Source organism: Somniosus microcephalus, chromosome 8 (assembly GCF_052327205.1).
Source record: "Somniosus microcephalus isolate GS21.2 chromosome 8, FLI_Smic_1.0, whole genome shotgun sequence".
In the NCBI taxonomy this organism is placed as follows: Eukaryota; Metazoa; Chordata; class Chondrichthyes; order Squaliformes; family Somniosidae; genus Somniosus; species Somniosus microcephalus.
In genome coordinates, this window is record NC_140994.1 from 59196654 (window position 1) to 59219465 (window position 22812).

Consider the following 22812-nt stretch of genomic DNA (forward strand, 5'->3'; position numbering starts at 1 on the left):
GTAGCTTCTAGGCCCCTCTCACGGAATGCTTGCTGCCATTCCAAGAACAGGAATGGAACCAGTCTGATACCCCCAAGCCTGTGAAGGGCAAGATGCATGTAAATAGCAGGCATGGCCATTGTAAATGAAGAAAGTGTTTCATTAAACAAAATGTGGTTCCTTCAAACATGAGAAAGCTATGGCAACAGAAAGCAAAACTAATACACTGACACATAACTGCATCTCACACCCGGGAGACTGTCCAAAACATAAATCACATTCCGACCATCTTCCTTGGCCTTGATTCCACTGCACCAACCAAAGCATCCAATGCCCCATCAGTGAGTCGTTCCGCCCTCTGCCTCACCCTTTCCATGTCTTGCTAGGCTGGTGCGCCACATGTAGGCTCCCACCGCTTTGAAGGCCTACAAGGCAGTGAGTGTGTCTGGTGATGCCAATTGACCTGCCCCTTTAAGAGCTGGCTGGCGCCACTGTGTCTCAGGGAAAGTGATTATTGACAGCACCCTCACTGCGCCCCGCCACCGCGAAATTGGGTTGCGCCGCCAGGTTAGCGCCTTAAGAGCAGCGTGCAGCGCCTGATTTAGCACCGCAATCAACTTTAGGGGCACTGCAACCCAATATCGTGCCAGGTGGCGCTAAATCGCAACTGGCGCTAGGCTTTGTGCTTCGCCAGAACTAGCGCCCAAACGGGGCTATACCCAATTTCTCCCCCTTTGTGTCTTAATGCGAGGAGCATTCGTAATAAGGTGGATGAATTAGCTGCGCAAATAGATGTAAACGGATATGATATGATTGGGATTATGGAAACATGGCTCCAGGGTGACCAAGGCTGGGAACTCAACATCCAGGGGTATTCAATATTCAGGAAAGACAGGCAAAAAGGAAAAGGAGGTGGGGTAGCATTGCTGGTTAAAGAGGAGATTAACACAATTGTAAGGAAGGATATTAGCTCTGATGATGTGGAATCTGTATGGGTGGAGCTGAGAAATACCAAAGGGCAGAAAATATTAGTGGGAGTTGTATACAAACCCCCAAACAGTAATGCGGAGGTTGGGGATGGCATTAAATGGGAAATTAGAGACACGTGCAATAAGGGCACAGCAGTTATGATGGGTGACTTTAATCTACATTGGGCTAACCAAATTAGTAACAATACCGTGGAGGAGGAATTCCTGGAGTGTACACGGGATGGTTTCCTGGACCAATATGTCGAGGAACCAACTAGAGGTCAGGCCATCTTAGACTGGGTATTATGTAATGAGAAAGGATTAATTAGCAATCTTGTTGTGCGAGGCCCCTTGGGGCGGAGCGATCATAATATGATAGAATTCTTCATTAAGATGGAGAGTGAAGTAGCTGACTCAGAGACTAGGGTCCTGAATTTAAATAAAGGAAACTGCGATGGTATGAGGCGTGTGTTGGCTAGGATAGTTTGGGGAATGTTACTCAAAGGGTTGACGGTGAATAGGCAATGGCAAACATTTAAAGATCGCATGGATGAACTACAAAATTTGTTCATCCCTGTTTGGCATAAAAATAAAACAAAAAAGGTGACTCAACCGTGGCTAACAAGGGAAATTAGGGATAACATAAGATCCAAGGAGAGGACATATAAATTGGCTAGAAAAAGCAGTAAACCTTAGGATTGGGAGCAGTTTAGGATTCAGCAAAGGAGGACAAAGGGATTAATTAAGAGGGGGAAAATAGAGTATGAGAGTAAGCTTACAAGGAACATAAAAACTGACTGTAAAAGCTTCTATAGATATGTGAAGTGAAAAAGATTGGTGAAGTCAGATTCAGGGGAATTTATAATGGGGAACAATGAAATGGCAGACCAATTAAATACATACTTTGGTTCTGTCTTCACAAAGGAGGACACAAATAACCTCCCAGAGATGTCGGGGAACATAGGGTCTAATGAGAGGGAGGAATTGAATGAAATCAGTATTTGTACGGAAATGGTGTTAGGGAAATTGACGGGATTGAAGGCCGATAAATCCCCAGGGCCTGATAATCTACATCCTAGGGTACTTAAGGAAGTGGCCCTAGAAATAGTAGATGCATTGCTGGTCATCTTCCAAAATTCTATAGACTCTGGAACAGTTCCCATGGATTAGAGGGTAGCTAATTTACCCTACTATTCAAAAAAGGTAGTAGAGGGAAAATGGGGAATTATAGACCAGTAAGCCTGACATCGGTAGTGGGGAAAATGCTAGAGTCCATTATAAAAGATGTAATAGCAGAGTACTTGGAAAACAGTGACAGGATCGGACAAAGTCAACATGGATTTACAAAAGGTAAATCGTGCTTGACTAATCTATTGGAATTTTTTGAGGATGTAACTGGTAGAATAGATAAGGGAGAATCAGTGGATGTGGTGTATTTGGACTTTCAGAAGGCTTTCGATAAGGTCCCGCATAAGAGATTAGCGTGTAAAGTTAAGGCACATGGGATTGGGGGCAAGGTACGGACTTGAATCGAGAACTGGTTGGCAGACAGGAAGCAAAGAGTTGGCATAAACGGGTCTTTTTCCAAGTGGCAGGCAGTGACTAGTGGGGTACCGCAGGGATCGGTGCTAGGACCCCAGCTATTCACATATATATTAATGATCTAGACGAGGGAACTAGATGTAATATCTCCAAGTTTGCAGACGACACAAAGCTGGGCGGGCGTGTGTGCTGTGAGGAGGATGCCGAGAAACTCCAGTATGATTTGGACAGGTTGGGTGATTGGGCAGATGTATGGCAGATGCAGTATAATGAGGATAAATGCGAGGTTATCCACTTTGGTGGCAAAAACAGCAAGGCAGATTATTATCTGAACAATAGATTGGGAGAAGGGGAAGTGCAACGACACCTGGGTGTCCTTGTGAACCAGTCGCTTAAGGTAAGCATGCAGGTGCAGCAGACGGTTAAGAAGGCAAATGGTATGTTGGCCTTCATAGCGAGAGGGTTCGAGTACAGGAACAAGGATGTCTTGCTGCAGTTGTACAGGGCCTTGGTGAGACCACACCTTGAGTATTGTGTACAGTTTTTGTCGCCTTATCTGAGGAAGGATTTTCTTGCCATGGAGGGAGTGCAGCGAAGATTCACCAGACTGATACCTGGGATGGCAGGAATGACGTATGAGGAGAGATTGGGTCGATTGGGCTTATACTCGCTGGAGTTTAGAAGAATGAGAGGGGATCTCATTGAAACTTATAAAATTCTAACAGGACTAGACAGACTAGGTGCAGGAAGGATATTCCCGATGGCGGGGGAGTCCAGAACCAGGGATCACAGTCTAAGGATAAGGGGTAAGCCATTTAGGACAGAGATGAGGAGGAATTTCTTCACCCAGAGAGTGGTGAACCTATGGAATTCTCTACCACAGAAGGCAGTTGAGGCCAAGCCATTAAATATATTCAAGAAGGAGTTGGATATATTTCTTAAGGCTAAAGGTATCAAGGGATAGGGGGGGAAGGCAGTGACAGGGTACTGAGTTTGGATGATCAGCCATGATCTCATTGAATGGTGGAGCAGGCTCGAGGGGCCGAATGGCCTACACCTGCTCCTCAAATCTGTGTGCTTTTCTATTGTTCTTTTAATCACTGTGCCACACCTTGGTGCCAACAACTGTGTTTTAATCTTAACCTCCTACTTCTCCTTGGCATTCCCTCCAATGCAGGGGATTCTGAGGTGGCTGACCTATGCTTATCGGCAGGACCCATGAGAGGACTGAGGTGGCAGTTCCTTGGTCGTGGCCTGATTTTCCCTTTCACAAGGAGGTAAAGAGTGTGAAGGCAATCTGCTTGCCATTATATGGAATGCAAGCCAGGTCAAAAAGCATTTGTTAATGGGGCGATCACAGGTGTAGCAAACAAGATAATACATATCACGCGAGTCTGCCACTGCATCCCTACATGTTCACCTGGACTGAAGAAACATTTGCAGGGGAAGGAAGAGGGTATGAAGGGTATTCTGGTATCTCCTGCACATCGCTGGTAAGTTGGAGATGGTGATCAATGGATTGAGGGGGAGGTGACTGGACGAAGGAAACATGCTTATTGCAGTGCACTGTTACAAGGCATGTCTGCTTCCTGTTACCTTGGCTGCCCTGGAGAGGTAATTGCACATCTTCCAACATTGAGTAGCCATGCAGGGGTTTGTGGAGGTGGTATTCACTGCCAAGGCCACCACCTTTCATGGGGCTTGGATCATGCCCTTTGTTGGTTTCCTTCAATCGGGGCCAAAAAGATGCAGGCTCCTTTGCTGGATTTCAGACAATATTTCAACTGCAGAGTCATTAAGTTAGGGCTCAGTACCTTGAAGGACCACCAGCCTTAGACACTGCAGTAAGTCAAATTGTTTTAGATACAAAAAGGTTGCCTTTGTCCTTTCAGCTGCTCCCCCCCGGACTTGGGTTCCCAGTAGGGTGTGTAAATAGCAATGGGAGCCCATCCTAAATATTTAATTTGGGCCTACTCAGGTAAATCCAACTGGGTCAATGTGGGGGTCACACCAATGGATTGAAGTGCAATCCTGTGTGTTTCTGGTGGGGAAACTCAGTGAGGAGGAAAATCTAGCCCTTTATAAATATTTTGGTGCTGCAGTTCTATCCTTGCCCTTGCCATTTCCTTTCTGGGGCAATTTTTCTCCAGCAATTCCAAATGCCCATTTTCAGCAAACACATTTTTGAGCCACAATTTGCCTTTTTCCTACTAACAAATTACTTCACTGCAATGTTGAGTTTATTCTCCCTGAAATGACGCTTACATCTTAGTGGAGTTTTTTTCATGTAATTTTGCTTCTGTTTCAATCAATGGAAGTTCAATTTGACTTATTAAAGGTCAAATGGTTAATTTCTGGTTGGTAACCCATTTAATTTGCATGATTCCAACTAATGTCCCATTGAATAGATTAATTTACTCCCAGCAGTAAATTAAAATGCAAAAAAAACCAGTAAATCAATCAACACTTGAATACAGTGTGCATAATTGCCCTGCATTTACTTTCCAAATACCTTCAACAGCCAAATACATTATTTAACAGTTTCCTCATTTGTTGAATTAAATATTTTAAGTTACAAGGATAAAGTAAAAATTCATGTAATAATATAGAACAAAAACAAATTTCTGTAACATAACAGACTTTTAATATTTTGATAATTTAATTTTGTGAGAGTAAAAATCCATATTCTTAAGGCATTTCTCTTCCCTTCTCCTTTCTGTACTACATGCCTTCTTCCAGCTGAGACACCAGCGAAATTACATGCTGTCAGGCCTCCATCAAAATTGCCCTCAAACTAGACTGACTGCCTTTCTCTTCTTGTGAAGTGACTGGCCTCTTGTTTAACCGCTTTCCCTGGCAGCAATGCTGAGATCAGAACCCCAGCATGTGAGAGAATCATGGGTGCAAACTTGAATTCTACTGCCCTTCTGCTACAACACCGCACTGCTATCAGGTATTTTTAGACTTCATTAAGTGCTACAGCAATATGCAATTCAGGATATTTTTTTCACAGCAAACTCGTGTTTAAAGCGAGAAAGGCTCTGTAGTTTACAGCAGCACTTACATAGTTGGCAGCACAGCAGAACATATTCCCTGCTGTCTCTATCATGAATCCAGGAAGATAACAATTACTTCAGATTTTATTTGATGCTGACGTCTCTAATGCTGTGCTTGCAAATCAAGCATATGTGTTTCTGGTCACGCCGTTTGAATATTATGACAACTGGCTGCATTCATTAGTTCTATTTTTTGCTGTCATGCAACACTTAAAATAAATTTGAATCCATTTCTAGAAGCTGCATGGAAGAATAGAAATCTGTGACTTTTTTTTAAGATTGATGTTCTTGTCTATTATATGCTGGCAAGAGAATGGTTTCAACACACAATTCATTTTTACTTCCCATCAATAGATGCTGTGACAAAATGTCCTCAGTATCCTCAATGGCATCAAAAGTTTCCCACTGCTGTTATTCACTTTGACAGAGAGAAGGATTTTGCGTTAGTTATTTTACAGTATCCCGCATGAATATGCTAATAAAAACATGTCTAATTATCAACAAACTAGGAAACCAAATTTAAAATCTACCCAATCTTCATGGATACTTATTAGCATCAACGTGCAGAGTTGCAGTTGTGGTGTTTGGTCTGCAGGCTTACCAAAATTATTGTTAAGTTGCTATTGACGTTTGAAGGGTAATATGTCATTTTCCTATTGCAAAATCATAGTATTCAAAATTTACAATGAAGCTTTTCACTATGAACATTATTAAGTCTCAGGTATTCCAGAACATTAAACCAAAGATAAAATGCTGGAAATCTGAAATCAAAACAGAAAATGCTGCGAAACACTCAGCAGGTCAGGCAGCCTCTGTGGAGAGAGAAACAGAGTTAACGTTCAAGGTCAATGGCCTTTCGTCAGAACTGCAAGATGTTCCAAGTACTTCTAGACCCTGAGACATCTTCCAGTACATGAAACGTCATCGTCCTGAAATGTTAACTGGCTAGAGGAATGGTGCAAGGGGGAGGGATTCAAATTCCTGGGACATTGGAACCGGTTCTGGGGGAGGTGGGACCAGTACAAACTGGACGGTTTGCACCTGGGCGGGACCGGGACTGTTGTCCTAGGGGGAGTGTTTGCTAGTGCTGTTCGGGAGGGTTTAAACTAAAATGGCAGGGGGTTGGGAACTTGTGCAGCGAGACAGAGGAAAGGGAAGCAAAGATAGAAACAAAAGACAGGAAGGAGAAAAGCAAAAGTGGAAGGCAGAGAAATCAAGGGTGTAAATCAAACAGGGCTACAGTAAATAAAAATACTAAAAGGACTAAGAGTGTTAAAAAAACAAGCCTGAAGGCTTCAAATCAAATCAACTTTTATTGTCATTGTTAGTGCACAAGTGCAGTACAACGAAATGTAGGCTTGCGGCTCCCGAGAGTGTACAATTTGGATTAGGACATTTAAACATTCAACATACATTTATACATTTGGCTTGCAGTATATTAGCATAAATATGACCATAATAAAGTGCATTGGCAGATGTGCAGGCTTTAGTGTTTATTTGTGGAGTTCAGTAGGATGACAGCCCTGGGAAAGAAGCTGTTCCTAAATCTGGTCGTACGGGTGCGAATGCATCTGTAGCGTCTTCCAGATGGTAGGAGGGCGAACAGACTGTGGCTGGGGTGGGTAGGGTCTTTGATGATGGACCGTGCCCTCCGTAGGCAGCGTTTCTGATATATATGCTCTATGGTCGGTAGCCGGGTGCCGGTAATGCGTTGGGCAGTTTTGACTACCCGCTGCAGGGCTTTCCGGTCATGGGAACTGCAGCTGCCATACCATACCGTGATACAATTTGTCAGGATGCTCTCTATAGTGCAGCAGTAGAAGTTAGAGAGGATCAGGGGTGACAGATTACATCCCTTCAGCCTCCTCAAGAAATATAGGCGCTGCTGGGCCTTCTTCACCAGAGAGGAGGTGTTGAGGGACCAGGAGAGGTCTTCCGTAATGTGGACTCTGAGGAACTTAAAGCTGGCCACCCTTTCCACCTCCGCCCCATTGATGTGGATGGGGGTGTGATTTCCGCCTTTGGACTTCCTGAAGTCCACAATTATTTCCTTTGTTTTCTTGGTGTTAAGGGCCAGGTTGTTGTCGGCGCACCACTTCACGAGATGCTGGACCTCCTCCCTGTAGGCTGACTCATCGTTGTTGGTGATCTGGCCTACTACCATGGTGTCATCTGCAAACTTGATGATGGTGTTGGAACCATTAACAGCCACACAGTCGTGGGTGAAGAGGGAGTAGAGGAGGGGGCTCAGCACACATCCTTGTGGGGCCCCCGTGTTCAGGGTCGGGGGGGGAGGTGTGGTTACCTAATTTGACAGACTGGGGTCTGTTTGTTAGGAAGTCCAGGGTCCAGTTGCGGAGGGAAGTGTTCAGGCCAAGAGTTTGGAGTTTGGTGGCCAGCTTGCTGGGGACGATAGTGTTGAATGCTGAGCTGTAGTCTACAAACAACATTCTGATGTAGGTCTCCTTACCATCTAGGTGATTCAGTGCTGAGTGTAGAGCAGTTGTGATTGCATCCTCCATTGATCTGTTTGCACAATAGGCAAACTGGTGTTGGTCAAGGGAGGCAGGAACACTGGCTTTGATGTGGGCTAAGACCAGTCTCTCGAAACACTTCATTATGATGGGTGTGAGTGCGACAGGTCGATAGTCGTTCAGACACGTCACAGCCGCTTGTTTAGGCACAGGAATGATGGTGGCGGTCTTGAAGCATGTAGGGACTACTGCCTGGGCCAATGACAGATTGAAGATGGCGGTGAAGACATCAGCCAGCTGATCAGCACATTCCTTGAGTACCCGTCCAGGGATGCTATCCGGTCCAGCAGCCTTTCGTGTGTTCACTCTGCGTAGAGCGCCCCTTATGTCGGAGGTCGACAGAGTGAGCACCTGGTCTTCCGGGGGTGGCAAGGCTTTGGTAGCCGGCTCCTTGTTGTCCCTGTCGAAGCGAGCGTAGAAGTTGTTAAGCTCCTCCGGAAGGGAGGCGTCGCTGACCGGGGGACTGGTGTTTTTGCCCCTGTAGTCAGTGATGGACTGGATGCCTTGCCACATGCGCCGGGGGTCCGAGTTGTTGCGGAAGTGATCCTCTATCCGCAGTGTCTGTTTCCTTTTGGCAGTCCTGATACCCTTTTTTAGGTTGGTCCTAGCTGCACTGTAAGCCGCCGCGTCGCCAGATTTAAATGCTGTGTCGCGTGCTTTCAACAGTGAGCGGACCTCTCCGTTCATCCAGGGTTTCTGGTTGGGGTATGACCTGATATTTTTGTGGGTCGTGACGACCTCGACGCAGCTGTTGATGTAGAATAGCACTGTGGATGCGTATTCCTCGATGTCATTATGGGCAAACATGCCCCAATCAGTGCGTTCGAAGCAATCCTGAAGCTCCGATACTGCCCCCTCTGGCCATACTTTCACTGCTCTCATTGATGTTCTCTCTCTTTTGATGAGCGGTTTGTATGCCGGGGCTAGAAACAGGGAGAGGTGGTCAGACTTCCCAAGGTGGGGGCAGGGAATGGCCTTGTAAGCGTCTACAATGCTCGTGTAGACTTGATCCAGTGTGTTCTCCCCTCTTGTGGGGCAGGAGACATTCTGGTGGAATTTCGGTAGTACAGTTTTTAGGTTTGTGTGATTGAAGTCCCCCGCAACGATAAAAGCTCCATCTGGGTGCACAGTTTGTTGTTCGCTGATGGCCCTGTAGAGGTCCTTCAGTGCTAGTTTGGCATTAGCGTGTGGTGGGATGTAGACCGCAGTGATGATAACATTTGTGAATTCCCGAGGCAGGTAGAAGGGTCTGCACCTTACCATGAGGAATTCCAAATCAGCCGAGCAGGATCTATCAATTATATCAGTGTTAGTGCACCAGGCATTGTTGGTGTAAATGCACAAACCGCCTCCCTTGCTCTTACCGGAGTCTGCAGTTCTGTCGGCACGGAAGACCGTGCGTCCTTCTAGTTGTATGGTGGTGTCAGGGATGCCATTGTTCAGCCAGGTTTCTGTGAAGATCATGGCGCAGCATTCCTTTGTCCTTTTCTGTGTGGTGAGATCGAGTTTGATCTCATCCATTTTGTTCTCCAGTGACCTGACGTTGGCCAGGAAAATACTTGGGAGGGAGGGTTTGTGTGGGGCCCTCTTCAGCCTGTTTTGGATCCCTGCTCTCTTACCCCGCTTCTGCTTGCGTTCCCTGCGCGGTCTGCGCTGACTTCCGGCTGGGGAAGGACGCCACGCTGGTCCCGGGGGTCGGGCGATGTCGGGAGGCAGATCGATGTCGCCGAATTTAAGCTTCACACAGTCGGCCCCGATGTCTAGGAGCGTCTGCCGGCTGTACAGTAGGTCAGCCTTTAATTCCCGGATCAGCAGAGTCCAGAAGAGTGTCTTAATGCGAGGCGCATTCGTAATAAGGTGGATGAATTAACTGCGCAAATAGATGTAAATGGATATGATGTAATTGGAATTACGGAGACATGGCTCCAGGGTGACCAAGGCTGGGAATTCAACATCCGGGGTATTCAATATTCAGGAAGGACAGGCAAAAAGGAAAAGGAGGTGGGGTAGCATTGCTGGTTAAAGAGATTAACACAATAGTAAGGAAGGATATTAGCTCTAATGATGTGGAATCTGTATGGGTAGAGCTGAGAAATACCAAGGGGCAGAAAACGTTAGTGGGAGTTGTATACAGATGCCCAAATAGTAATGCTGAGGTTGGGGATGGCATTAAATGGGAAATTAGAGACGCGTGCAATAAGGGCATAGCAGTTATCATGGGTGACTTTAATCTACATATAGATTGGGCTAACCAAATTAGTAACAATACCGTGGAGGAGGAATTCCCAGAGTGTATACGGGATGGTTTCCTGGACCAATATGTCGAGGAACCAACTAGAGATCAGGCCATCTTAGACTGGGTATTATGTAATGAGAAAGGATTACAGGAAACTTTCTGGTATCCAGCACTGACGGGACCGAACTGGTGCCGGTCGATCAACACTGCCGGAGAAACCAGCGCTAATGTTAAAACATACGGAGCTTCTGAGCTCCGTATCTAGCAACAAACTCTGTTGCTTAGCAACAGCTTCAAAACAGTCAGCGCAGCTTGCAAGCATCTCTGTAGCTAAGCAACAGCTTCAGCTAGACGCTTGCAGAGCCAGAAATGGAGAAAAAAAGCAACAAAAAGTAAAAAAAGTTACCTGAACCGACTCCTGAATTTTGCCGGTGGATAGCGCATTCCGGAGATTTAACCTCTGTTTAAACGAAAGTTTCCTTTAATTAGCAATGTTGTTGTGCGAGGCCCCTTGGGGAAGAGTGATCATAATATGATAGAATTCTTCATTAAGATGGAGAGTGAAGTAGTTGACTCAGAGACTAGGGTCCTGAATTTAAATAAAGGAAACTATGATGGTATGAGGCGTGTGTTGGCTAGGGTGGATTGGGGAACGTTACTTAAAGGGTTGATGGTGGATAGGCAATGGCAAACATTTAAAGATCGCATGGATGAACTACAGAATTTGTTCATCCCTGTTTGGCATAAAAATAAAACAAAAAAGGTGACTCAACCATGTCTAACAAGGGAAATTAGGGATCGCATAAGATCCAAGGAGAGGACATATAAATTGGCCAGAAAAAGCAGCAAACCTGAGGATTGGGAGCAGTTTAGGATTCAGCAAAGGAGGACAAAGGGATTAATTAAGAGGGGGAAAATAGAATATGAGAGTAGGCTTTCAGGGAACATAAAAACTGACTGTAAAAGTTTCTATAGATATGTGAAGAGAAAAAGATTGGTGAAGTCAAGCATAGGTCCCTTGCAGTCAGATTCAGGGGAATTTATAATGGGGAACAAAGAAATGGCAGACCAATTAAATACATACTTTGGTTCTGTCTTCTTAAAGGAGGACACAAATAACCTTCCAGAGATGTCGGGGAACATAGGGTCTAATGAGAGGGAGGAATTGAATGAAATCAGTATTTGTAGGAAAATGGTGTTAGGGAAATTGATGGCATTGAAGGCCGATAAATCCCCAGGGCCTGATAATCTACATCCTAGGGTACTTAAGGAAGTGGCCCCAGAAATAGTAGATGCACTGCTGGTCATCTTCCAAAATTCTATAGACTCTGGAATAGTTCCCCTGGATTGGAGGATAGCTAATATAACCCCACTATATAAAAAAGGTGGTAGAGAGAAAATGAGGAATTATAGACCAGTAAGCCTGACATCGGTAGTGGGGAAAATGCTAGAGTCCATTATAAAAGATGTAATAGCAGAGCACTTGGAAAACAGTGACAGGATCGGACAAAGTCAACACGGATTTACAAAAGGTAAATCATGCTTGACTAATCTACTGGAATTTTTTGAGGATGTAACTGGTAGAATAGATAAGGGAGAACCAGTGGATGTGGTGTATTTGGACTTTCAGAAGGCATTCGATAAGGTCCCGCATAAGAGATTGGCATGCAAAGTTAAAGCACATGGGATTGGGGGTAAGGTACTGACTTGGATAGAGAACTGGTTGGCAGACAGGAAGCAAAGAGTTGGAATAAATGGGTCTTTTTCCGAGTGGCAGGCAGTGACTAGTGGGGTACCGTAGGGATCGGTGCTAGGACCCCAGCTATTCACAATATATACTAATGACCTAGACGAGGGAACTAGATGTAATATCTCCAAGTTTGCAGACGACACAAAGCTGGGTGAGCGTATGTGCTGTGAGGAGGATGCAGAGAAACTCCAGTATGATTTGGACAGGTTGGGTGATTGGGCAGATGCATGGCAGATGCAGTATAATGTGGACAAATGCGGGGTTATCCACTTTGGTGGCAAAAACAGGAAGACAAATTATTATCTGAACAGCAATAGATTGGGAGAAGGGGAAGTGCAACGAGACCTGGGTGTCTTTGTGCACCAGTCGCTGAAGGTAAGCATGCAGGTGCAGCAGGCGGTTAAGAAGGCAAATGGTATGTTGGCCTTCATAGCGAGAGGATTCGAGTACAGGTGCAAGGATGCCTTGCTGCAGTTGTACACGGCCTTGCTGAGACCACACCTTGAGTATTGTGTGCAGTTTTTGTCGCCTTTTCTGAGGAAGGATGTTCTTGCCATGGAGGGAGTGCAGCGAAGATTCACCAGACTGATACCTGGGATGGCAGGAATGACGTATGAAGAGAGATTGGGTCAATTAGACTTATATTCGCTAGAGTTTAGAAGAATGAGAGGTGATCTCATTGAAACTTATAAAATTCTAACAGGACTAGATAGACTAGATGCAGGAAGGATGTTCCCAATGGCGGGGGAGTCCAGAACCAGGGGTCACAGTCTAAAGATAAGGGGTAAGCCATTTAGGACTGAAATGAGGAGGAATTTCTTCACCCAGAGAGTGGTGAACCTGTGGAATTCTCCACCACAGAAGGCAGTTGAGGCCAATTCCTTAAATGTATTCAAGAAGGAATTAGATATATTTCTTAAGACTAAAGGGATCAAGGGATATGGGGAGAAAGCAGTGACAGGGTACTGAATTTGGATGATCAGCCATGATCTCATTAAATGGCAGAACAGGCTCAAGGGGCCAAATGGCCTACTCCTGCTCCTATCTTCTATGTTTCTATGTTTCTCTCCAGACCTGCTGCCTGACCTGCTGAGTCTTTTCCAGCATTTTCTATTTTTATTCCAGAACTTTGCTGCCCTTTGCATTCAAGCAATAGAGATGAACACTTAACCAAAGCGTAAACATGAGGCAATGTGGATTTAAAACAAGTTTAGATTGACTTGCCAATCACCAAAATTTGCCTGTCCCTTAACAAGTTGGCAATGTGGATGCACAGGGACAAAATGTTCTTCTCTGTATATTTGTGATATTATTTTCTATATATATTCCTATCCACGGGGACAGTTGTAAACATCTGTCAGTTATGGTTGAAGCCAAACAATTGAAAAAAAATGTTATTTAAAAGAACAATCCAGTGAAGACCCATACCTCTGATTATCTGGCAGTTTTATGATGGATGTTCATTCACACGTTGCAGACGGTCCCATTGCTCCAGTTGTGAGTAGTTGTCTGCATTTGCTGACAATCTAAGGAGCGGCGTCTCTATTCCATGGTGATCTAACAAGCCTTTCTTACCAGCAGTTATCGGAACTGGAATTGCATTTAGACTTCAATAATGAAGCCACAAAATCTGAAATCCCTTAAAGTCTGAAAGTTCATCCCTACCAGAAAGTTAATATTTTGAAAACTAGATTTCTCTTAAACTGCATATTTCTGGATTATTTAAATGTGAATTGTGCATTAGACCATAGCTTTATGATGTTGATTAATGTCCATTGAGGAAGTAATTCAAACTGACATGACTCACTTATGATGATTAACAATTAGAGGGAGACGGATAAATAGACCATATTTTCCTGCGTGTGTTAGCTTTTACAAAAAAGTCACGGTGAATAAACGAATGAGCAAGACCCATAGAAAGCGGTATGGACTTTTCTTCTGGTTATACCGCTAGTCTTAATTTTGTCCCCATGATAAAATGTGTTTATAAAAATTAACAAGAAAAAAACATATTGATTGTCTGTCTGTCTTGCTGTCTACACCTTGGAGTTAATATGATTCTTCTAAAATACAATTATTGAAATCTTGCCATTCCTTCACAAAACTTGACCTGGACAGAAAAATGGGCAGGTTTAATTACTGGCACGCACTTTGATCTGCACTCTGACCTGCCTGGGCATAGACACAGGGAAATCTCCCTTTAATTGTTCTTTTCCAGGTAGTGATTACCATCTGTTGGGCACAACATCATACTCTTAGTGGCAACATTTTAGTGTCAGCCGTGGCTCTGTGGTAACGTTCTCGCACCTGAGTCAGAAGGTTGCGGATTCATAGTCCCACAAGGGACCTAAGCACAAAATCTAGTGCAGTAAGAGGGAGTGCTGCACTGTCGGAGGTGCCTTCTTTTGAATGAGATGTTAAACTGAGGCCTTGTTGGCCCTCTCCATTGGACGTAAAAGATTCCACGACATTATTTCAAAGAAGAGCAGGGGAGTTCTCCCTAGTGTCATGAGCAATCTTTAGGAACATCACTAAAAAAAATTAACTGGTTATTTATTACATTGCTGTCTGTGGGAGCTTGTTGCGTGCAAATTGGCTGCCATGTTTCCTACATTGAGTAAACTAGGCCTGTATTCTCTTGAATTCAGAAGAATGAGAGGGGATCTCATTGAAGCATGCAAAATTATTACAGGGCTTGATAGGATGGATGCTGGGAGAACGTTTCCCTTGGCTGGGGAACCAAGGGCCACAGCCTCAAGATAAAGGGAAGGCCAGTCAGGACTGAGATGAGAAGAAATTTCTTCACACAGAGGGTGGTGAATCTTTGGAATTCTCTACCCCAGAGGGCTGTGGAGGCTCAGTCATTGGGTATATTCAAAATAGAAGTCGATAGATTTCTGACTAGTAAGGGCATCAAGGGATATGGCGATAGGGCCGGTGAATGGAGTTGAGGCAGAAGATCAGCCATGATCTCATTGAATGGCGGAGCAGGCTCGAAGGGCCGAATGGCCTACTCCTGCTCCTATTTCTTATGTTCTTATGTTCTTATTACAACAGTGACTACACATCAATAACGTACTTCATTGGTTGTAAAGCGTTTTGGGGCGTCCTGCAGTTGTGAATGGTGCTATATAAATGCAAGTCTTTCTTTTTACTTTCTTTATGTTCTTGACTTCAAGCATTTAAACATAAATTTTCTACTTGTTATAATTGATGAATGGAAAATCATGGGCTGGGAGCCCATGATTTCCTGATATACACTCCCAGCATGCACCAGGAATGCACTATTATTAGCGCAGTTTTAACTCGGGCGACAGTTGTGCGGGTGGGGGCGGAGGCGGGTTGCAAACCATCCTGATGTTGGCAGCAGTTTCCAAGTATTTATGTAAAATAAATCACAAAGTCTCAAAATGGTTCAGGGGAGAATTTTAGCCACACATATACAATCAAAAGTGATAATTGACTTAAAGAAATGTATTCTCTATAAACAATCTGTGTTTTCCTTTCCAAACATCAACAAAGAAAAGGCTATGAGTAGCTGTTGTTAGTCATAGTCGTGTTTCTCACATAACAGCTCTTCTGTATTTTTTGTAAGGTGTTTATAATAGAAAAGCACAATTGTAATATATTTATGTCAATTCATCACTTGTCCAAAATAAAAGCTTTGAGAATTCAATCTCTGTTTCTTTCAAAGTATTTTGGAAAAAGCAAAGAAACTGTCACATCCTCACAGGATGAGAGGACACACCATTCTTCCCTTAACTCCTGTTGATGCACAGATTGCATGCTGGGACTTGATGCAAAATGCACACGCTCACAGTGCATTGATGTGATTGCACCCTGAGGCCTTCAAGTAAAAACTGTAATGTAGGCATTAAAAGAAACAGCAGACAATTCAATGGATAAACTTAATCATGTCATTGTGAAATTGATAATGTTTTGAATTTTTTGATTTGTTTAATCTCTTATTTTGGACATTGAAATTTTAAGACTAAGTCAAGTCAATACAAATAGGATTGACACAAGCATAAAAATGATACAATTCTGAAAAAAATGACTGAAATTACCCATAAAATGAGTTAATTCATGTTATAGCCTGGCCCTTCGGTTTGGAGTGTGGGCCATGAGTTTAAACTTTCACTTGTCCCTGGGTGTTGGAAATCTTTTACTGCTGTTGATAAATTTTGTATGTGTGTGGAACACTTCAGATGGTTTTTTCTTGCGTTGCACCGATGTTTGCACCTGGACCTGAAGTGAATATTTAGGAGGCGATTTGATAGTGACCGCACACATTGCAGCCCGAATCAGTCAGATGGTTAATAGTAGGGAGGACATGGTAGGTAAGGAGGTGAGTCATGCCTCTGTCATTCTTATTAGGTTGTGAATGGGGAATAGTGTCTTCATTTACTTTGGTCAACATGATGAGGTCACTAAACCTGCGTAGCAGTCTGTGGGGTGCTGGCAGTTTCACTAATTGCCTAGGCAACCTGCCACCATAATGTCTGTACCACCCTCTTATGGGACTTCCTGTTCTCAGTCCCCCAGGAGTCCTTTCTCTACAGCTCTCACTTCTGCAAGTAAAACAGCCACGGATGCCAACAGAAAGCCTGTGAGCCTTTCCTGCTGCTGATCCCTCCCCCTCTGAGGGTGCTGCTACTTCACACATTCTGGCTGACTTCCCTTTCTTCTGTAGGTTTCCAGAATTCCCACAAGTGTTTGCGCCTTTATTCAGCTGCAGCATTTTTAATTACTTAATTTCCCTGCCTCCCAGTGGTGATAATCCAACGAGCGATGGTTTTACCACTGTAAACCCACCGTGAATACTTAATGAGAGCCACTCCAGGAAAAAGAAGCAGTTCAGGAACTAGCAGACAGAGGCACAGAGCCACTTGAATCGCAATCAGCTCCCACTTAAAGCTTGAAGTGAGACAGCACACTTACTCTTTCCACTGGCTACCCGCAGGTTAGGGATTACCCAGTGCACAACGCTAAGGGAGAGCACTGATGTCATCCAGACATGACACAATGTATGTAGAAATTATATTTGACCAAAACGTTTGCTTCTGATTGTGCAGAATAAAGTAGCAGAGCAGCAAATGATTAGATATTAATGATATTGAAGGAAGTGCAGTGGGCAATGTTACAGAAGGTGTTTAAAGACACTTTCTGGGTTACACGTGGTCCCTTAAACAGAAGCTCAGGCTGAATATATCTAGAGTACCAGTGCTCCTGGCCGCACTGCTGTATTTACAGCTGCATCCTCTTGGTCAGTATCTGTGCCCTGCACTGGCCTTGATTTCAGATCACTGAACAGCAAATTTGTGTAGCATGCAGCAGATAATGATGATCCTGGAAGGCTGTACTATACAGTGCTCCTGATGTGCTCAGACGTCTGAAATACTGCTCCAAGGTGCCAAAGGCATACACAATTGTTAAGTATGTGTATTGTATTGAACAATTAACACAAAGACTTAAACGTATAACTCAAACAGGTCTTTACTGGTTGGAGGTAGGGACTACACGTAGGTCTTTACTTCATGCCCACAGGCGGGAACTGAGGGGGATCAGTACCCACAGTACTATTTATACCCCTATGGCCAGGAGTGGTACTGCGTATCACTACGCCCAACAAGTAGTGCAGTCCTGTCCATAGGTTCAAAGTAGCACACATATTACATACACAACATTCCTCCCTTCCTAGCTTTACAGTCATCTCCCCATTTAACATAACGTAATAACATATATACATATATAACTTCAGGTTTACATAACAGAATAACATAGATAACTTCATGTCAAAACAGATCACAGATTCAGTCTCTGCGGAAAACAGTTCACAGATTCAATCTCTGTGGTGGAGTCGGTTCACGTTGCTGGAGTGACTCATTCAATAGTCCTTCCATGGATTTAACAGTTTGAACTTCCGAACTGAATTGGCTCCGTTCGGAGGGACCACGTGTGTGATCTGGTAGAGGTAATAATGGTTCAGATGGGTCATCTTCTGTTTCGACTTTTCCTTTTCTGCTTCTTGGAGACTCTCTGGGCTCCACTGTCAGCTGCCAGCTGCATGCGCAGTTCCTCCTTCTCTCCCTCCTTTTTCCGTAGTAGAGCCACTTTCTCCCGATGTTCTGTAGACTTTCGGTGCTCCTCCATGATTTCTGTATGGTGGGAGTCAAAGTTACAAGTTGGGCAGGACAGGACATAGTAATATTCGGTGTCATCCTGATCTAGGCCAGCGAGAGGGTCTTCTATTTCCTCCATACCCAGCTGGGCGTTAGCCAGCTTTTGTTCCAAGTCCAGACATCTTTCCTGAAGAGACTTCTTCATGCGTACCTCTTCATCCAGCTTTTTCTGGGCTTTCAGCAAGTCGTTTACTAATGACCTCATTTGAGATTTTACTACTTCAACTTCTTTTGGAGATTGATTGATCGGACTATTCAATCCCTCTACCGGAGCAGCTGTTTCAGCGGTCTGTTGTTCTACGTTGACGTGAGTCAGCGTACTTTTGGCATCCAAGGGCTGCTCTGTTGCAGTCATCTCAGTCTGTGTTGCCACCTCAGCTCTTCCAATAACCTTTGATAGCTCCGAACCCCTTTCCTTTGAATATTGAAGTTCGTGTTCAAGTTTTTCCCATTTCAGAGTCCTGTCCTTCAGCATATGCAGGAGTTGGCTGACCGTTAACTCCTCTGACATCAGACGTTTTGTGTGCTCCTGCTCCATTTTCTCCATCAGCTGCTTCTGTTGTCTTTCCAGATTCTCCAACTCTATATCAAAGAACTCTTTCGTTGCATTCAACTCTTGCTCACAACGGCGAAGCATTTGTTCTAATTGCTGTTGTAGTTTGAAATGGAGTTGAGTTCGAGCCCGGTGTCCCTCAGAAATGGGCACATCAGTAGACTTGCCAGACTCAGAATCCACAGATAAACTATGTTGTTGTTGCTCAGTGGAATTCTGTGCTGAAACTTTGTCTTTTGCACCTGAGTTGGGCTTACCATCATCCGTTCCAGAGTCTGGGCCGACTATCTTCACCGAGTTCTCACTCGTTATTGTTTGTAGGAAATGCCAGTCCATATTCATTTTCCTAATCCACTCCCGTCCTAGTAGTGGAGAACCTCCTTCAGATATCACATATAAGTCCATTATTTGACTGTCTTCGCCCTTGTGGACCACTGCAACCTCTATTTTCCCGATGGGGTACACTCTTTGCCCCGTGTATGTTTTCAATATAATCCCCGTATCCTGTAGGGGAACATGTTGGAATAACTTTCCGTAATCTTTCTTATTTATGACCGTCAATGCCGATCCAGTGTCCAATTCCAGTTTTACTTGGACTCCTTCTATCTGAAGAGTGACCCAAATTGTCTGGAGGTCTGCACCCTTACCAGCGTTGAGTACTCTTAAGCTAGCCAGTTCATTACTGCTAGCGTCTGAATCGGACTCCTGTTCAGTCACCTTGTGTACCTTTGCGTATTTTCCTTGCGGTGACTTCTTGTTGCTGGTCTTCTTCCCTGACCTGCATACTCTAGCTATATGTCCAAGCCTACCACAAGTTCTACATTCTTGGTTTTTAAACCAACACTGGTTCTGATCATGCGTTGTCTTTCCACAACGATAACATTTGCCAGAACTCACACCCAATTTGTGTGCACTGAGCTCCGGTGACCGTAGCTGCATTACTGCCGTGCCTCTCGCTGCGGCTTCGTGTGCTGCTGCCATAGTGACCGCCTTCTCAAGCGTCAGCTCATTCTCCTCGAGCAGTCGCTTTTGTGTATCCTGTTTAAATAAACCACACACAAATTTGTCTCGAAGTGCCTCTGTCAGTCCCGTTCCAAACTGGCAATATTTCGCTAATTTACGCAATTCCAGCAAATAATCAGCATTGCTTTCATGCTGTAGCTGCCTTCTGTCATAAAATTTAAATCGTTCCGCTAGCATCAGCGGCATGGGGTTTAGATGATCTTTCAGGACAGTAACAATCTCATCGAACGTCTTATCCGCCGGTTCATCTGGTGATAACAGGTGTTTCAATTGCCCGTATGTCTTCGCACCCATTAAATTTAATAATGTTAGTGCTTTATCAGCCTCACGAATTTTATTGGCCTTACAATAATTTTTAACTCGTTCAACATATATGGCCCAATCTTCGATGTCCCTATCAAAGTTGCTAATATTCCCGTGTTTAGGCATTGTAGTACTTTATCAGATTTGCAATTTCTCAGATTTTTTTTTTTTACTGCTATCCAAGATGGCGGCTTCCCGCTCTTGCCGTCGTCCTCCGCCCACAAAATGGCGGTTTTCCCGCGCTTGGCGGTCTTCACCCATCCCCCGACGCCGTCTCCCTTCAGCCCTGAGTGCGGCCCTTATCTTTGGTCCCGATCGCTGGCCCGCGCTTTTCACCGTGGCTCTCGCGCCTTCAGTGTCTGCCGACGCTGCGCCTTCCAGCCCGAGTGCGGCCCTTATCAGGGATTTCGATCGATCGCCCTTCTACCTCCGACTTCCCCCAGCCCTGTCTTTGCAGCCAACGCTGCTTGGCTTACCCACCACCGAGGTTGAAAAAGCTGCAGGATGTCTTCTGTCCTCCCGTTTTCAGTCGCTGATGGAGGCTTCAGGGTCCTAATGCCTGTCGCTTCCAGTGGGGTGGTGAGATTTGAAACCTCTCTTCAACGTCCTGTCTGTGGACGAAGCCGCCGTGGAATAACTGCCGCAGGGTAAGAACCTGACTCGTCGCCAGTGTTAAGTATGTGTATTGTATTGAACAATTAACACAAAGACTTAAACGTATAACTCAAACAGGTCTTTACTGGTTGGAGGTAGGGACTACACGTAGGTCTTTACTTCATGCCCACAGGCGGGAACTGAGGGGGATCAGTACCCACAGTACTATTTATACCCCTATGGCCAGGAGTGGTACTGCGTATCACTACGCCCAACAAGTAGTGCAGTCCTGTCCATAGGTTCAAAGTAGCACACATATTACATACACAACAACAATAATGATCCTGGTAGTTCCATGGGCCGCGTTACATCTGCCTGTAGCTTCTGTAGCTTCTGCCAGACATCATTAGCTAGGATTGGCTAGTTTTCTTTGGGTCTCACTATTGGAGTTGTGCTGCATAAAATCATCAGCAGTTATACGGTGTACACCCAACATTTTGACATCAGCATCAGTAACCTCTTATTGTCAAAGAGAGGAAAATATACCCATAAATTTTTAAAGGACATTTTTATCCAATTTAGCACGATTTTTTTTACCACAGGCTCAATTTCTCCAACAGCCAGAGCTGAAAACTTTGCAGTAACAGAACACTAAACTGCTGAGAATGTTATATCTGTGGAAGTTCATGCCTTTCTCAAACCAGTTCAGAAAATACTTATTTGAATGTTAGTTGCTGTATTTTAAGCAAAATATGCAATCAGTGATAGGACTACTGATGTAAATGCACACCAGCAAAGCCATTGCATAGTGTTCACAACGTAGTCATGTATCTTTTAAGCTTTTTTACCAAAATTGCAATAATAGTAATAATGTAACAAACCTGCTGATGTTACACAAAGAGTTTATGAACTAGAAGTAAGCCATTATTCTCTATTTGCTTCCCTCTTCCCCTGAAGGAACGGATTCTTTCTGGAACACAGTTTCACATTTCTTTAATACTTTGCCCATGTGGCCATCCTTGCTGTATGAGCCTAGGGGCGGGAACATTGCCGGTGGGAAGGAGGAGGAGGAGGAGAAAAGCCGAGGTCTGTATTTCATGAAAGTAAAGATAAATTTGGAATTTAAATTACAACCTTATACTCAGCCTGTCACATTTGTTTTTGTAGCATTAAAAATGTCACCAGCAAGAAAGCGGAGTTCTATGAATGCTCTTGTGCATATTTAAATGACATAGGTCTTCTCTCCTCTCACAAGAGAATGGTCCAAGTAGGCTATTTAACTCAATGCTGCCAGCTCACAATTCCCTTCGGTGAGGCACCAGTCCTGGCAGAGTATCTGGTATATTTGTCTAAGATTTCAGCTGTTTCAATTTTTGCTCTTTCCACTGTATTCCTTATGAGTTATATAAATATTGGTGAAACAGTTGTATTATCTAATGATTAATAGTGAAAGATCCAATAAAATGCACTAAATAATAATGTCTTGGTCAGTTTACATGATGTCACTGTTGGATGCTGCATCCAAATGGTAGTGGTTGACAGTATTCTGCTAAATAATTTACAACGTTATAAACTAGCAATAAAAGATTCAATATTGAGTCTCTCGTGTTGCATTATTCACATTGAACGATTCAGTTTATCTGATTTCTCATATCTACAACCCTGACAAACATTGCTCACTAAAAATTTATGAAGTCCAAAAGATATAACAAAATATCAACAAAATCCCTCAAAATATGCTCACGATTACACAAATAAACAACATATTTCTTCCATGAGGTTTTAAAAACTTGACTGTTGGTATATTTTAATTGGTGTGAGGGGCACGCTATGAGAGTGTGAATATATTTTCTTCTTACACAATGTAAAGTATAATACTATTATATATTGAAAATTATACAACAGCAATTGATGTCAGCCGTGGATCAGTGGGTAGCACACTCGCCTCTGAGTCAGAAAATTGTGGGTTCAAGTCCCACTCCAGGGACTTGAGCACAAAAATCTAGGCTGACACTCCAGTGCAGTGCTGAGGGAGTGCTGCACTGTCAGAGGTGCCGTCTTTTGGATGAGACGTTAAACTGAGGCCCATCTG

General features: G+C 44.0%; 1 protein-coding gene across 1 annotated transcript in view; it reads right to left on the reverse strand.

Moving 5' to 3' along the window:
* Window positions 1–22812, reverse strand: part of dntt (deoxynucleotidyltransferase, terminal) — a 656785-nt gene that overhangs the window by 496621 nt on the left and 137352 nt on the right. The window lies entirely within an intron of this gene.